This window comes from Dipodomys merriami, unplaced genomic scaffold (assembly GCF_024711535.1).
Source record: "Dipodomys merriami isolate MVZ:Mamm:240054 unplaced genomic scaffold, mDipMer1.0.p SCAF_175, whole genome shotgun sequence".
Lineage (NCBI taxonomy): Eukaryota > Metazoa > Chordata > Mammalia > Rodentia > Heteromyidae > Dipodomys > Dipodomys merriami.
In genome coordinates, this window is record NW_027203104.1 from 732,735 (window position 1) to 748,234 (window position 15,500).

At 38.5% G+C, this 15,500-nt stretch overlaps 1 pseudogene; it reads left to right on the forward strand.

The window, feature by feature from the left end:
- Positions 1–13,476, forward strand: part of LOC138829684 (protein FAM114A2-like) — a 32,890-nt pseudogene extending 19,414 nt beyond the window's left edge.
- Positions 13,477–15,500: the final 2,024 nt, after the last annotated feature.

The window sequence follows — 15,500 nt, forward strand, 5'->3', positions numbered from 1 at the left end:
AGCAAAAGTTCTCTCCATAATAGAGTGTTTGATATAATATAGTTTAATTATTGGTGTACTAGTTGATCTAGTATACGATTTTTAAAGGTAAAACAGAACTGATTATTTTTGAAACATACTCATCTTTGTAATATATATTGATTCCCTTATTAAGAATCAGCATAATCTTCTAGGACAAAGTTGAGTTATAATTTGCATACAGTAAAACTTTTTTTGCAATATGACTTTGTGTTGAGAAATAATAATTATGTTTATACTGTATAATCACAGTATATTGTGATACACAGACACAGAATATTTTTCTATATTTTTATGGCTTACTGAGATATAAGAATATTTTCATTACCTGAGGGAGTTCCTTCATGCCAGTCTGTAGCCACACCTTTCTGTTCACAGCATTGGCCAACCATTGATCTGTTTCTGACTATAGTTTCCTCTTGTTTAGAAAAATGTTTACTATGTGTAGATCAATATTTTTTTCTTTTGCCAGTTGTGGGGCTTGAACTCAGGACTTGGGTGTTGTCCCTGACCCTTTATGTACTTAAGGCTAGTGCTCCACCACTTGAGCCACAGCGCTATTCCCTAAATTTTTTGAGAAGTTATTTGGAAATAAGAATCTCATGGACTTTCCTGCCTGGGAGGCTTTGAACTGTGATCTTCAGATCTCAGTCTTCAGAGTAGCTGAGAAGCTAGGATTACAGGCATGAGTCACCAGACACCACTGCCTGGCTATTGTAACTTTTGTTTATTTATTTTGGCAATATGAAGTACCACTTGAGCCACATCTTTAGTCCTTTCTTCTGCCCCTCTCTCTCTCTCTCTCTCTCTCTCTCTCTCTCTCTCTCTCTCTCTCTCTCTCTCTCTCTCTCTCTCTCTCTCTCTCTCTCTCTCTCTCTCTCTCTGTCTATCTATCTATCTACAGGGAGCAGTTATTTATTTTGATCTATGTTCTCAGAGATGTCAGTTCATAATGGCAGGAAAGGCATGGCAAAGCAGAATCAATCATATCATGGCAACTAGAAAGCAGAAATAGCTAGTTTGTTTTTGGATCCAATTACTGGCTTTTGCTTGTGCCGGCTTTGGGCTACAATTCTGCCTCTACTTTGTAAGCAGCTGTGATTACAGGCATACACTGTGTCTTTGGATTCTCTTTTCATTCTTTTCACTGTGTAGCCTGGCATCCTTGAACTGGATATGAATGTAGCTTAGGATGGCCTCAGACTTACAATACTTATGCCTTAGTCGCTGGAGTATTGGCATTATAGGCATGTACTACAATACTTGGTTATACTTTAGCTTTATGCTTTATATTTTTCTTAATTTTCATACTGTAAATTAAAACAGTGCATTTTCATAATGTGAACTTGTTCAGATTCTTTAAGAGATAGTATGCCCCTTCTTCTAGGAAGATAACTATAGTCCTGACTTTTATCTTATATTTATTTTGTTTGCTTTTATACTTTATATACTTATAGTACATTTTGTATCTAACTTCTTTCACAACATTTTTGTATCATTTGACCATGTTGCATTTTGGATGTGGTATTCCATTTTGTCACTATGTTATATTTTATTTATTCCACAGTTTTTAAGCATTGAAATAGTTTCCATGTTATAGCTATTACAAATACTGCTACTCTGAATATATATATATACATATATTTTTTTGGCCAGTACTGGGGCTTGAACTCAGGGCCCAGGCACTGTCCCTGAGCTTCTTTTGCACAAGGTTATCACTCTACCACTTGAGCCACAGTGCCATTTCCTGCCTTTTCTGTGTATGTTGTACTGAGGAATTGTTCCTAGGGCTTCATGCATGCTAGGCAAGCATTGTACTACTAGGCTACATTCCCAGCCTTGTAATGTCTTCTGATGAACCACTGTACATATGCAGCTATAGTAGATACTGGCAGCAGTTTTCCAAAGAGGAGAACCTACTATGTTTCTACATGCAGTGTGTATTACTCTTACTGTTCCACATTCTTCCCAGTGCTTAGTATTGTAGATCACTCTTAAAGAATTGAAACATATAAATGGTTGGACACTGGTGGCTCATGCTTGTAAACCTAGCTCCTCAGTAAGTTGAGATCTGGGGATTGTGGTTCAAAGCCAGCCCAGGCAGGAAAGTCTGCAAGACTCTTCTCTCTAATTAACCAGCAAACAAAGCAGGAAGTGGAGCTGTTGTGCAAGTGGTAGAGTACTATCCTTGAGGAAAAAAAGCTCATAGACATCACCTAGGCCCTGATTTTTAAGCCCCTGGACTGACACAAAACCCCCACAAAACATGCAAATGTGTTTTCCCAGTTTTGTAGTAATGACATTTATGTTGCTTTCTAGGGAAAGGACATTATTAGTGGGGGTTTAGATGCCTTAGAATTCGTTGTGAAGACAATAGATGTAATAGCAGAAGGGGATCCTGTATTTAAAATGACCAAGGATCTGATGTACCGGAATTCTACATTGTCTCAGGTACTGTTACCTTTACTGGTTTGATTGCTGTTTTCTATTGTTCATGTGGTATGTTTTTTTTTTAATTTGAATTTTTTCCTTTGTTACCTTGGGACTTTGTTAGTGTGTTTCCTTGCAAAGAATTTTCAATGCATTATAAAATTAAGGCATTTTTTATGGGTTGGATGTGCAGTGAGAGCTGTAATGCTTATACAAATGAACAGCTCTTTTCTTTCTGCAGTAGCCTCTGTCAGTGCAGTGAAAAACCCTGAGCGCTATCAAGATTGCTTATTAGGTTAATGTTGAAACCACTTTTAGAAGTGCATGTGGCTCCTTGGGTGATGCTGTCTAGCATCAAATTTTGTTTAGCTTCTTTTTTTCCCATGCAGCTCCTGATCCTTAGTGAATTTGATTTGCTATACCAGGCATGAAGAGCAGCACTCTATACTGGAACTTGTCTCAGCTTTGTTTCTCTCCACTCTTAAAACTTACCCTTGAGCTCTTATTATTTGCTGCATCTATGCTTCCATCTCGTTTTAGGTTTTATAAGAGAAAGAAGAGCTAAGGACCTCCAATGAGGTAGCCATGGAAACAGATAAGAAATCTCATAGTGGGCTACCCTTTGATGAACTTCAAGAACATCTAGAAGTTCTAGAGATGCTTTCCCAAGAAAGTGAAAAAAAGGTAATTCCAATCCCAAACTCCCAGCTGAAAAGAGTCTTCAAAGAAGAAACGTTGCATGGTTTCTTTTCACTTTGTATATTTGGAAGATGAAATGTGTCTCTGAAGGAGATGTGGGTCGCTGGAAATATTATAATAGAAAAAAATCCCCTACTGTTTAATTGTTAGAAATATTGAGTAAGTCAAATGTATTTCTCTTAAAATTATAGAAAAAGAACAGAGGTCTTAATATCAGATATCCTTTTCTTTCACCTTAGTCTTTCATTTTCTGTTTTTTCTCCAGTGTCATGGGTTTTTAGTTGTCAAAAAGCCTGTTATAGCTGCTAATTTGTATATAATTTCCTTTTAGTTCATCTCCTCTGATAATCTAAGCCATTCTTTCCTCCTCCTCCTCCCCCTCCCCCTCCCCCTCCCCCTCCCCCTCCCCCCCCTCTTCCTCCTCCTCCGCTCTTCAGCCCAAGGCAGGCACTTACCACTTGAGCCACAGTGCCACTTTCGGTATTTTTTTCTGGTGGTTTATTGGAGATAAGAGTTTCATGGCTTTTTCTGTCTGGGCTTCGAAGTCATGCTTAAGCATTGATAATTTTCAGTTATCTTCTGGCCTATATTAATTTTGGAAATACAAATTCTATCTACTTTTCTATAATATCTACCCTTTATTGTTATGATTATTAAAAAAATGTTCTGGCTCTAATCCTAGCTCAGGAGGCTGAGATCTGAGGTTAGTTGAAAGCCAGGCCAGACAGGTTATTTTTGATAAACAACTCAGAAAGCTGGAAATCTGTTGTAGCTCCAAATGGTATAGCACTATCCTTGAGAACAAAGAGCCTCAGGGATAGCTGCCAGGCCCTGAGTTCAAGCTCCAGGACCTGCAAAAACAATAGAACTGAGTACTACAATCCTAGCTACTTAGGAGACTGAAATCTGATGATTATGGTGTGAAGCCAGCTCAGGTAAGAGTGTCTGTGAAACTTTTATCTCCAATTAACCACCAAAAAGCTGGAAGTCATGCTGTGGTTCAAATAATGGATTGCTAGACTTGAGCACTCAGGCCTTGAGTTCAAGCCCTAGGATCAACACACACACAAACACAGAGCTGTGCTGGCATGAGCTCTTCAGTCTTTTCTCCTTGTGAGATATTTTTCATTAATATTTACACAATATTTTATTATCTTCATTCAGGTGAAATCTGTCCTTAATTCTCTGAGTGGAGAAGAATTAGAGGCTATAATATTTGAATTAGAATACCTCAGACACATTTTCCCTAGCAGAATTTTATGAGGAAGAGAAAGAAGAGAAAAAAGGCAATATGAAAATTCAGAATCTGATTGGGAAGATGCAGTGTATTTATATTTTGCCTTTGAGTAAACTAGAGTAATTTGTGTGTGTGTATGTGTGCGCGCATGACGCCTGTGCTGGTTCTGGGGCTTGAACTCAAAGTCTGCTTGCTGTCCCTGAGCTTCTTTGCTTAAAGTTAGGCCTTTAAGGACTTGAGCCACACCTCTACTTCCAGGTTTTTTTTTTGTGATTAGAGATAGGAGACTCATGGAGTTTTCTTCCTAGGCTGGCTTCCAACTATGACCCACAGATCTCAGCTGCCTGAGTAGCTGCCTGACGGGATAGTCACTGGTACCCTGCATCTCTCTCTTTCGTTGCAGTGAGAATTTTCATGTAGAATCCTTTTTGCAACTTTCCCCCGGTCTAGTTGTTCAGACATGTCAGCCTGTTGCTTATGTCATCTTTTTTTCCTGTCAGACTCCTCTTAGCATCCTTCATACTGATATTGTTCATATACTCCTGCCAGTGATTACAGTTAAAGATTGCTCTTTTCAGAGTTCGTCCTCAGTTTGACTGATGTTTCTTTATATCTCTGGATACTTCATCTGTACCTCGTGACTTGTGGGACCCTTAATCCCATCTTGAATTGAGGCAGGAAAGGTGGTAGTACCTAAAATGTGAGTGACACTCTTCCCCCTCCCCGCCTCCACAATTTAAAGACTGTGTCTCTTAGAAAATATGAATTTTAAAGCTGCTCATTTTTTACAGTAATTAGGTAATGTGGCAATTAATATAAAATGTAATTTCTGGACAAATGAATCTTAAGGGTTGTTTTACTTTAACATTTAATTAGATATATTTCTAAGACATATTCTTTGTTAATTGGCTATTTTAAGAAAGTAGAATCCAATGAATTCAGTTTTGTCTCTTTTTTATTAAGCTGGTCCTAGGATTTGAACTCAGGGCTTGCCTTAAGCTTTTTTTTGCTCATGGGTAGTGCTCTACCACTTGAACCACTGCACCACTTCTGGCTCCTTCTGAGTAGTTTATTGGAGATAAGAGTCTCACAGACTTTTCTGCCTGGGCTGACTTTGAACCATGATCCTTAGATCTTAATTTCCTGAGTAGCTAGGATTACAGGCATGAGCCACCAGTGCCTGGCCCATTTGTAGCGTTTAATTGAACTATTTACTTTGCCATGGAATGACATTTTCACTCTGAAGTATACAAGTGGTCATAGAGACTAGAATTCTGTTTGGTGAACATTTCTTGAAAGTGAATGAAATGAGCCTTTATGACAAGAAAAGTAACTATGTATGAGTCATGATACACATTCAAACTAAGTTTCAATTTTGTAGAATGTATTTATTGCTCTGTTGAGCTTTGTAGCTTCCCAGTGCTGTTTACAGACTATGCTGATGAAATCTGTGTTGATAATAACAGCTATATTCATTGTTTTCAGGACAGTTGGTCAGCATTTGGAAGATTTGTATGACTCAGTGTGAGTATTTTCCCATTATTTAATGTGTGATGTTAGCAAATCATGTACAGGCAAAAGAAGACTAATGGATTTTAATTTAATACATCCATGCAGAAAATCTTATGGTATAGCTTCAGGCCCATTGCTATGTATCTCATTACAACTAAGTTTTAGGAGATGACCAATAGTTGAGTTTTAGTGTAGTATTAAGGAATATGCCAGCATTAGCTTTACTGATAATCTGAGAAGGCTACTAAAATACTTCTTCCTTTTCTAACTAAGTGACTTTGTAAGGTAGATTTTCTTCATATACTTAAAACAACATAACCCAATAGACTGAGTATAAAAGCAGATAAGAGAATACAGGTGTTTTTCATTAGGCTAAAGGATAAAGAGATTTATTAAAGATGTAAAACAATAGTATTATTCTGCTGAAATTTTACCTTTTTTGGAAAATACAGTTATTTTTCAATAAATGTATATTAATAAGTGTTTTTTTCTTTCTTTTTTTTTCTTTTTGGTCAGTTGTGGGGAGTAAACTCTGGGCTTGGGTGCTGACCCTCAGCTCTTTAGCTCAGTGCTAGTGTCCCAACACTTGAGCCACAGCACCACTTCCAGCTTTTTCTGCTTATGTGGTGCTCAGTAATTGAACTCAAGGCCTCATGCATACAAGACAAGCACTCTACCACTGAGCCACCTTCCCATCCCCAGTGTTTTTTTTTCTTAAGTTTACAAAGCTACCATAAGCACTTGAGTTCTAATTTTTCTTTTGTTTGGGTTTTGAAACTAGGGCTCAATACCTGATGCTTTGCTCATTGTCTGAATTCTACTTTTTAACATATTTGTCTGTGTCTGTTTCTCTCTCGTGTGTGTGTGTGTGTGTGTGTGTGTGTGTGTGCGTGCGTGCTCATGCATGTGTATCCCCTATTTTTTATTTATTTATTTTTGTGCCAGTCCTGGGGCTTGAATTCAGCACTTAGGCATTGATCCTGAGCTGCAGTCTACTACTTGAGTCATAGCTGTACTTCTGGGGTTCTGTTTTGTTTTGTTTTGTGAGTAGTTTATTAGAGATAAGAATCTCATTGACTTTCCTGTTCAAGCTAGCTTTTAATAGCAATCTATAAATCTCAGTCTCCTGAGTGTGTAGCTAGGATTACTGGTGAGAGCCACCAGTTCCTGGCTCTACTTACATTGTTTTTTTGTCCATTGTGGGGCCTAAACTCTGGGTCTGGGCACTGTCCCTCAGCTCTTCAGCTCAAGGTTAACGCTCTACCACTTGAGCCACAGTGCCATCTCTGGCTTTTTCTGCTTATGTGGTGCTGAGGAATTGAACCCAGGACTTCATGCATGCAAAGCGAGCACTCTACCACTGAGCCACCTTACCTTTTTAATTAGCTCTTTGGGAGCTCTCAAAATTTTAAGAGTATTAAGAGGTCCTGAGACTAGCATATTTGAGAACTGCCAGATTAAAAATTTCCAAATGTCAGTGCTTTTAAAGATGGCTCTCTGTTTTACTTTTTGAACTGTCAATGTGCTTGCCACTGATATCCTCTAAACCTCATTTGATTTTTTCTATTTCTAATCAACTGTAAAATAACTAGTCTTCAAGTTTTCTACAGAGAGAGCGAACATTTCTCAGTGAGGGACTTTTCTTACTCCTTTACTATGGATTTTATCAGACTGGGACATTTTCTTTTTTGTTTGTTGTCTTCAGCATTGTGTTTAAGAAGTCAGACTAGACAGTTGAATAACATATTACTACTAAATGACTCCTTAGTCTATGTAAAAGCATGATTCCTGATTGGAAAATGTTTTCTGACCAGGTACTGGTGGCTCACACCTGTAAACTTAGCTATTCAGGAAGCTGAGTCCAGGATCTGGGTTTAAAGACAGCTCACCAGCAAAGTCTGTGAGACTCTGATCTCCAATTAACTACCAAAAGCCCAAAGTGGAGCTGTACCTCAAGTGATAGAGTGTTAGATTTGAGCTGAAGAAACTCAGGGACAGCACCCAGGCCCTGAGTTCATGCCCCAGGACTTGCACTAAAAAAAGAATAAAGTTTTTTGAACATAGTTCTTAATGTTGTTCTGAAGTATTGAGATGGCAGTTAACTATGATGGGCTTTGGAGTTATCCACTGTGTCAAAATGAAGATCTTGTCATTTACTAGAGCCATGTGACCTGCGATACTGAGCTCTTTTCTCATCTGTAAGGCAACCCAATCTAATTCCTTACAGGTTGTTAAAATAAGTCCTAAATGACATACTGTATTCAGGGGCTGGGAAGGTGTCTCGGTGGTAGAGTGCTTGCTTTGCATGCATGAGGACTTGGGTTCGATTCCTCAGTATCACAGAAGCAGAAAAAGCCAGTAGTGGCACTGTGGCTCAAGTGGTAGAGCACTAGCCTTGAGCTGAAGAGCTGAAGAGTTGAGGGACAGGGCCCAGGCCTAGAGTTCAGACCCCAAGACTGGCAAAAAAAAGAAATAATGTATTCAATAAGTGGCATAATAATCATAAGCAAGAGATGGTAATTATTTTCATGATTCCAAAGATATAATAGATTAAAAAATCTGCTTTTTAGAAGTCTTAACTTAGGAAACATATAAAGCCATTGTGATGTGTTTAGATAGTTGCATTCTTTCTAATTAGTCCTTAATATGACAGTTGTATTATTTATAAACTATTTTGTGCAATTAACTGCATTTGTTCATGTAATCAGCATCTGTTCTGTGTAGGAATGGGAATCCTGATCTTTAAATACCATTCAGAGGACTCTGGGGGATTTTCTAAACAGTTGGATTTATTTTATTTTATTTTTTTTATTGTGAAAATACTGTACAGAGGGGTTACAATTACATGGGCAAGATTATGAGTACATTTATTTTTGTCTAGTACGTTCACCAGAAATGACTCTGAAAACAGACTCCTGTCCAACTCTTCTCACTCTGTGCCAGCCCTTCTCAGTTATATTTTTTTGTGAATTCAGCAGTGATGTTGGCATTTAATGATATCTTAATGAAGCTGAAAAAATAGAAAGAGCTAATGGGGGATAAAGGTAGGAACCTGCTGTTGTGGTAGTGTTGGTCAACTTTTTCTATCAGCATTCTTGGTCCTTGCCATCCCTTTGCCTAAGAATATGTTTTCCGATTTTGGGAGAGTCCTGCCTTCTTCCAAAGTCCCTCCAAAGCCAACACTTTATTCTTTTATTTATTTATTTTGTTATTGTTGTTTTTGGTGCCAGGACCACAGCTTGAACTCACCTGATGTCTTACTAATCTGAACCAAGACATCAGTCTGTCTTTTTCTTGCTAAGTGGAGATAGATCTACAGAGAATTTTCTGCCTGGCTGGCTTTAAACGTCCATCCTCCAGGTCTCAGCCTCCTGAGTAGCTCATTACCATCCTACATATTTTCAATTCAATTTCTCCTCACCTCAATGCCAGTCACCCAATGCAAAGCCTCGGGCAAGTACTCTACCATGGAGTTACACCCCTAGCCTAATACTGGACCACACTCCTACCCAATATATACTTAATTCTGTGGAGAGTATTTGTTAGCGATCTTCCACCATTGTTTTCCTTTGTTTATGATGGTACTGGGGTTTGAACTCAGCACACTCAAACTTAGTAAGCAGGCAGTCTACCACTGAGCCATGCCTTGGGCCCTGCTTTCCCTTGACTGTTTTCAGGGCGAGTCTGGTTTCCTTCCTGGATGCATGCCTGAACTACAATTACCGATTTCAGTCTTCCTGTCATTGTTAGGATCACAGGCACTTGCCACTGTGTCCAGCGTCTCTGTTGAGATGAAATCTCCTAAAATTTTCTGCCCAGGCTGGGCTGGAAGTGAGATCCTCTTAATTTTGGCCTCTCACATTAGTGTAGGAGGATGAGCACATACTACTGTACCAGGCTATGGCTGAGAAGGGGATCTCACAAACTGTGCTGCCAAGACTGACCTCAAATTATAATCCTCCATTCTCAACCTCCCAAATAGCTAGGTTTACAGGCATGAGCCACAGTAGTGACCTGCCTCTTTTTGTTCATAACATCTACCAAAAAAGTTTATTTAACACTCAAACATTGTATATCTGAACATTTGTAAATTAAATGTATATATTGAAATAATATTTACATTCTAAGTATACACTAAATAATTTTTAGAACAGAATGAGATGAATATGTGAAAAAATTTCTGCATGCTATTGGATCATTTTGTCAATTTTTTGTGATATAAGTATGTCATTATGTTTTCAGATTAATTTTTTGCACCCAGTGGGATTTAGTTGGATGACAACCTACAAGTCAGGTTTTAGATATTTTTCATATTAGGATATAGTTAAATGTTGCTTAAATGAGTTATGTGTAAGGATGGTATTAATGAGATCACCTTCACATTCCATGTTATACTTGGGATTGCTAAATCATTTTAATTCTTTCTCTTAAATGCCAAGGGAGAAGGACAAATGAGCCATGATACATTCCTCCCCCCAACTCTGGGAATTTTTGGGGACAATGGCCAGATAAAGCAGTAATAATTTGCCCTTTGAAGCTATAGACTGCTCATTAGGAAATACATAGATTCTAAAGGCTAAAACCTTAGGCTGGTCTCAAAGGGGGTGAATGGATAGGATGTACGTGTGTAAAGAGAGAAGGAATATTTCCTGACAGTTTGTTTGGCTGTCGATTATAGTTTGCTCTTTTTTTTCTTTTTTTTTTTAATTTAATTTTATTTGTGAACATACTGTATAGTTTGCTCTTGACTTACCCATAGGTTTGCATGTTTTTTCAGTGAGGTGTTCTGTTTTCCCATCATCAGGATAATTTCAACATTTTCCTTAGCACCCTTCCAACATTAATCCTTTCTCCCCCTGATTTAAAACATCTCCATGTCTTACTTGGATCATGGATTATTGCCTCAATTTCACTTCCTTTTTTGTTCCTAGATTCGTGCTGATCAGTTTGCTACTCAGCCACTAAAATGATTTTCCTTTGATTTAAATTTGATCTTACTTGTCTCTGTTCTAAAAATCATTCAGTGGTTCCTCATCTCTTTAGTAGAAACTTTGAAATCTTACTAGGGTGTAAAGGCCCAGTTTTTGCTGGATCCTACTTTGTTGCTTTTTTCCTTTGTTTACATTAAATGCTGTGATCATACTAAACTTCCTGATATGCTTTCACCCCCTAATCTTGGTACTCATTTTCTCTGTCTGAAACTCTTCCCATTTTCTTGGATAACCTGGATTCTCCTGGAATCTTACTGTCCCAACTTGAATTCCATTTTCTTTTATTCTTTTTCTTTTCTTTTTTTTTTCTGGTCCTGGGGCTTGAACTCAGGGCCTGGGCTCTGTCCCTGAGCCTCTTTGTGCTGAAGGCTAGTGCTCTAGCACTTGTGCCACAGTGTCATTTGTGTCTCTTTCTGTTTGTGTGGTACTGAGGAATCAAAACCAAGGCTTCATGCATGCTAGGCAAACACTCTACTACTAAACCACATTCCCATCCCTGAATTCCATTTTCTTTATACAATATCTGCTTCATACTCTCTATTCATTCTTCTATAATGTGATGCAAAGAGCATTGAGAGTGGAGGCCAAGGTTTAACTACTAATCTTTGCTAAGAAATCTTGTGGAGATTCTTGACCTCTTTCAGCCTTCATTATCTTTATAGCCAAAGTGTGATAATGCTCACCTGTCTTATAAGCCCATTAAGAACATCTATCGACATGCTATGCACAAAAAAATTTTTTTTTTTTTTTACCAGGGCTGAGAACCGAACCCAGGGCCTTGCGCGCGCCAGGCGGGAGCCCTTCTGCTGGGCTAAACCCCCAGCCCCAAACACAAAAAAATTCTATAAGCATGTCAGCCAAAGATGTTTGGAGTGGCAACAGTGGTGGTGACAACAAGAATGATCCACCCAAGGAAGCATTTAGCTTCACTGCTCAGGTGACCTTCCTGAACCATCCAGGCCAAATCAGTGCTAACTATGCCTCTGTCCTGGATTGTCACTCAGCTTAAATTGCTTGCAAGTTTACTGACTGGAAAGAGAAGCTTGAATGCAGATCTTGTAAGAAGTTGGAAGCTAGTCCCAAATTCCTGAAGTCTACTGATGCTGTCATGGTTCATATGGTTCCAGCAAGCCTTGTGTATGTGGAGAGCTTCTCTGACTATCCTCTTCTGGGTCATCTTGCTATTTGTGATAGGAGACAGTTGCTGTGTGTGGTATCAAAGCTGTGGACAAGAAGTCTGCTGGAGCTGGCAAAGCCACAAAGTCTGCCCAGAAATCTCAGAAGGCCGAGTGATTATTATTATTCCTAACACCTGTAGCTTCAGCTTAACCAGTGGTGGAAGAAGTCTCAGAAATGTTTGTCTTAATTGGACATTTAAGTTTAATAGTGAAAGACTGGATAATGATAACAATGCATCATAAAACCTTCAGAAGGAAAGGAAAAAATTCTATAAGCACTCATATTCCATGCTCATTAAATTGTTATGAATACTTCTGCTGCCTTACTCCTCTTCCTTCTCACCTTTCTTGTGATCCTCAGCAGTTTTGCTGGAATGTTTTTCATGTGCGACTTTGTTTTTTTCAGGGGATGAAGATTTTTTCTGAAGAGATAACAGAGCTGTTTTCCCAGCTGAACATCTCCTGTAAACCAGACAAACTTGCCAGGGTAAGTTATTACTTCTTTGTGATTTTGACTCATTTATTTGTGACACTGAGATAGTGACCATTTACCATACGGAAGTAAGAGCCTTTGGCAAAGCCTTGCTCTTCGCTGGTGACTTGTGAGCTATGTGCATATCCAAGGTCAAAGTGGGCAGGGAGGTTCTATATCCAGAGAAATATTTAATATAACATATATTTGGTTGCCTGCTCATGCACAAGACATGAGATGCTTTTTCCTTTTATGCCTATCTTTTCCAGGCTCTGGAGACATTCTATAAACCAGTAAGCCCCAGGCACACATGCTTTCTGGACAGAGGGAGCTGATGTAAGTCAGGATGTCCTGTTTCTTCCTAAGTCGTAGGGTAAGGAACATAACACTGGTCTTTTTTTTTGTTATTAGAATATAAATTTTATTATGGAATGTCTTGGGTAGAAGAAAGACATTCCTCAAGGAACAAAACAGCAGAAATGCAAATTCCAGGCCGGCCTATGCTATCAAGGTTCTACTTGAAAAAGAAAAAAAAAACTTAAAGAAATACATATTTAAAAATCTACTGAATGTAAGAAAGAAAGAATACAGTTTCCTGTGAATATATAATGTCAGAGAGTTTCCTGGAAACAGTAGCCTCTAAACTGGGATGATTTTTCACTCTTTATAGGGAAATAGTAATACATTTATTATTATAACCACAATTCAGTGACATTCAGTACATTTCCAGTATTGTAGAACCATCACCTTTATCTTATCCCAAACATATCCATCATCCTCAAAAAAATTTGGGGCCATTAAACCATTCATGCCTCTTGCCTTCCCTCAACCCACAGTAGGCCTGAGTTATTTTCTGTGCATGTGAATTTTGTTACTCTTGGTACTTTATTGTTGTAGTCTGAATGTTTGGATTTCCATAATTTTCATATTAACACTTGATCTTTTAATCTTATCCCCCAATGTTTGCATTCTCCTCTCAGAACATTCTTCAGGAACTCATCTTCTTCAGTTCAAGTGCATCTCTTCACTATTCAATCTAGTATTGTTTAAAAATGGTCAAATTTAGGAAAAGTCTCAAAAAGAATATAGACAATATTTTTGTACTTTTTATGCAAATTCAATTGGTTAACATTTTTCTTCATTCATTTAATCACTTATGCTTGCATGTATATTCTCTTTGTGGACATATATTTGAGATTAACTTGTATATTTCGTAGTCCTCTATTCCTACATATTTTAATCTTGATCTCAGGACAAAAATGTCCCGTTATTACATAGCCACAGTGTAATTATCAGCTTCAGTAAATTAATCACAATTCCATACTTTTCCTTAATCTTTTGTCTATATTCCAGTTTTGCCAATTGACTCAATTCTGTCCCTATCAATTTTTTTCTCCAGTACTAAATCAATACATGATCATGAATTATATGTAGTTGTATATACTTGATCTCTTTTAGTCTATAATAATTTCTCAGCTTTTCCTTATCTTTATAACATCAATATTTTTGAACAACACAAGCACCTCCTTCCCTTTAGTAGCTAAGATGACAGGTATGAGTGACTGCCCAATGACAAATGTAGAGTTCTTGAGGGTTAAATGTGTTTTGTTTTGTTTTGTTTTTTACAAAGTATGAGGCTCATTGTAAAAACTGTTCAGTGTTGATGACCCCATTGAAACTAGCTTAGTATCCTAAATATACATGTAGATGTTCAGTAAACAGCTATGTCTCTTAATTCTAGGTAATTTGCTAGGTGCTAGGGAAGTAATGATGAGAAGGACATAGAAAAATCACAAGAATAAAAGAAATCATGTTAATAAATATTTTTGAGGTCAATAATTGCCATGTGGTCCATAATTCTCTATGTGGTCCCCATGTGGGAAGTCTTGGAAGGCAGTTTTCAAATAATTGAAATTTTTGGCATTGAGACATAGGATATAGCAGGGGCATTGGGCTGGTTGTCTGCACACTAATGATGTAGGGAAAAGTGCACTGGAGTGTGTGGTTCTGGGAATAATTACTTTTTAATTTGTTTACATTTTTTACCTTTTTTCTCCAGGCTAGCAGGCTTCAAACCTTTTGCCACAGCTTAATTACTTTCTTTTTTCTTTGTTTCTTTTTTTTTTTTTTAATCTTTTTTTTTTTTTTGGTCCAGTCGTGGGGCCAGAACTCGGGGCCTGGGCACTGTCCCTCAGCTCTTCAGCTCAAGGCTAGCGCTCTACCACTTGAGTCACAGTGCCACTCCTGGCTTTTTTCTTTTTGCTTATGTGGTGCTGAGGAATCGAACCCAGGGCCTCAGGCATGCAAGGCAAGCACTCTACCACTGAGCCACCTTCCCAGCCCTTTCTTTGTTTCTTTTTGCCGGTCATGGGGCTTGAACTCTTCTGCCTGGTCACCGTCCCTGAGCTTCTTTTTTTTTGGGGGGGGGGGAGTGCGGTCATGGGGCCTGAACTCTGGGCCTGGGCACTTTCCCTCAACTCTTCAGCCCAAGGCTAGCACTCTACCCCTTGAGCCACAATACCACTTCCGGCTTTTTTCTTTTTGCTTATGTGGTACTGAGGAATCAAACCCAGGGCCGTATGCATGCAAGGCAAATGCTCTACCACTGAGCCAGCCACCTTCCCAGCCCTCTCTGAGCTTCTTTTGCTCAAGGCTAACTAACACTCTACAACTTCAGCCACAGCACCACTTCCAGCTTTTTCTGAGTAGTTTATTATATTTCTCGGACTTTCCTTTCTTTCATTAAACTGTGATCCTCAGAACTAAGCCTCCTGAGTATGAGTAGCTAGGATTACTGGTGTAAACCACTGGCACCTAGCTAAGTTTTTCTTATGTTTTGGTTCTGGACCTAGGGCTTGAACTCAGGGCCTGGTCAGTCTTGTTTAGTTTTTGTTTTTGGCTTAAAGCTGATAGTCTACTATTTGAGCCAAAGCTCACTTTCTGCCTTTTTGTTGTTGTTGTTC